Raw genomic sequence first — 3081 nt, 5'->3', positions numbered from 1 at the left:
ATATGCTGTCCTGCCTCACCTCATCAAAGCAAGCAGGACTTTATATCAGTCCCCCAAGCAGGTTTCACCAGGTGGTAACAACACCGGGACCTGAGCACATGAGCTCCTGGGCTGTCTGGCTATTTCTATACCTGCCTTACCTACTTGTGAATGCTCTGTTCCATCAGGTGATAATGTGACATTTTATAATTTATTTTGAAACTTTTAGAAATAAAGGAATAATAAAGGAATAAAGCAATCTCCCCATATATTTTTGAAATCCTGCAATGGTGGGTAATACCTACATTTAAATGCTATAATATAACATTTCACCATAAGCAGACTTATAAGGCCAAGAATAAACAGAGTAAATGACTTCAAGAAATGAAGAAAGAGGTAGATTAATAACACAATTCTTTGAAGTAGTTATGAAGGGGAACAAAATTATTATTATATCTATTGCAGGGCTACATGACATTGTGCACAAATCTATATATATATTATACTTTGGCATGATGAATTGTTGGAAAGTTAGCCCTTTGATTTGAGTATGAAAAAAAAATCTGAATCTAGTAACTATTATCCACCCTGTACCTTGCCTCCATTAAAGCAAGTTGCTTGTTTGCACTGAGGTTGAATGAAGACTTTGCCCAGTCTTTACATTTGGTAGGGTCCCTGTCTTCTCAACGTCCAGCACGAATAGCTTTCTACTTCCCTCTTTTCCAAATGTACAGTTTGTATTAATAATATATGTAAAATAGCACACATACTTTGAATACCTTATACATGCCAAGCACTGTACCAAGAACAAACTATATAGTTGGAATTCAAAGTCAGGTGCATTCGGTTAAGCGTCTGACTTTGGCTCAGGTCATGATCTCATAGTTCATGAGTTTGAGCCCCACGTCACATTCCATGCCGACAGCTCATAACCTGGAGCCTGCTTTGGATTCTGTCTCTTTCTATCTCTCTACCCCTACCCGCCCCCCACCCCCTCTCTCTCTCTCTCAAAAATAAAGTTAAAAAATTTTTATCTAAAAAAAGTCAAGTATTCTGTTTAGTTACCACAAAATCACCTTTCTGTAAATATATCACCTTATGAATGAAATGTGTATATTCCCTCCAAACTCCTATGTCTGAAGCACCAACTCCTGTATGATGGTATTGGGAGAATAGAGCCTTTGGGAGATAATTAGGTTAGATGAGGTCATGAGGGTGGGGCCCTTATGATGGGATTCATGCCATTACAAGAGGAATCATCACAGGGCTTGCTTCCTCTCTCCACCCCTCACCCCCAACCCACCACCTGATTCATGGACCCAAAAAGCCATGTGAGACAACAGAGAGAAGGTGGCCATCTGCAAGCCAGGAAAAAAGAACTTTCCAGGAAACACATTGGCTTACACCTTGATCTTGTACTTCCCAGCCTCCAGAACTACGAGAACTTCTGTTATTGAAGCACCCGGTCTATGGTATTTTGTTATAGCAGCTTGGACTAAGACATAGGGATTTAATGGGAATGTCAAATGAATTAAAAATGAGAAAATATTCAACAGAGACTGAGGGGCTTATTTGCCATTAGGACATTTTGTGAGGGTATCCTAATCAACAAACAAGTGACTAGCTTTTACTTTTGAACAAGCTGCCAATTCTTGACGAGGCTTCGAATCATACTTTTATTTTTCCTTTGCCTAAGAAATATAGCATTTATGGTTTTATAATCTTTGAGGCAGAAATGGCTTATGCCAGTTTTTCTTAAAGACTCTGTGCCGTGTTTTCTTAGTCTCACCTAGCACACGTTTCTGATTTCTACCAAATGCATGTTTTCCCAAAAGTTCTTCTCTTAGACTAAATGTAGAACAGTGCTATCATAAAGTTAGAATTTTAAAGACATCACTGGGTTTGCTATTAAAAGTAGTATTCAATGTCAATTTTCCAGGCAAAGAACAATATCTCAGCACTGCAGATGGAAAATGAAATGTATGAAACATCCAGAAACATCTGCCAGTCTCCGGTGAATACTCTGCAATCAATCCGTGCTATCATAAAAAATAAGAACAGAGGTCTTTGCTTAGCATTACTAGCACACAGTACCTCATTAACTCACTCAGCCAATCAATTAGGGTCACTGAAAGGTGGCATAATAGGACTTTGGGGGAACATAACCGTTTTCCTCATTAAATACTAACAAGCGGGTTCTCCTACTTTTCTGATACATTATGTTTCCTACCTTTCCTCCCTGCCCATTAAATATAGTCCTAATAATCACATATCTGCGTATAGCAGCCTGTCTTTTTAATTTACCTGCTGTATCAATTTTGAACATATTTCCCTGATAGTTACAGATTTTCTTCCTTTGGCAAGAATGTCAATCCAAAACAATCTTACCTTTCATTTATAAACCTGCTTGAATCTTTTAAGTAGTCTGGTAATAAAATGCATGGTGGAAAATTTGAGTGACTGTAAAATGAACTGCATGGAAATTGGAACAGTGATGAGGTGCATTAATAATGTCAAGACGTGTCCCACATATGACACTCTTCTTGCTATGAGGTGGGTGACTAACTAATTGGACAGGAAATCCCCTGTGAACTGGCAGAGGACATTGTGTTTACTCAAGAAAATGTAACAATGTCTGTGCCAATGCTACAGGACTTTCTCTCAGTTTTAACAAGAGCATATAAAAATGCTCTTGCAGACATTTCCTTACACAGTTGTTATATGAATACATTTCAGTTCAATGACTTTTAACGGAGAAGCTTTTCTTAAACTTGTGGTATTTTTGAAGTCATTTATGTAATTGAGGTAAGTTATCTGTATTTGAGTCCGTGCCAGAAGCATATAGTATTGTATGTGAGCACGTATCCTTTTTTTCTTTTCTTTCTTTTTTTTTTTTTGACACATTTGCTTCCCTTGTAACTTTCTGTTCCTCTAACAAACCTGTCTCTCTCAATTTAAAGATCTGTGGTCAGACTTCGTGGGTAGTTAGGAACATTGTAGATTGTCTTCCAGGGTGCCTGAATTATTTCAGAGGAGACAAGGCACCTATATGTGAATTCCTAAAATCATACAAATTTGCCCACCTTGTTTTACAAAAAGTTC

Source organism: Neofelis nebulosa, chromosome 3 (assembly GCF_028018385.1).
Source record: "Neofelis nebulosa isolate mNeoNeb1 chromosome 3, mNeoNeb1.pri, whole genome shotgun sequence".
Taxonomy (NCBI): Eukaryota; Metazoa; Chordata; class Mammalia; order Carnivora; family Felidae; genus Neofelis; species Neofelis nebulosa.
This window is presented reverse-complemented; position numbering follows the sequence as displayed.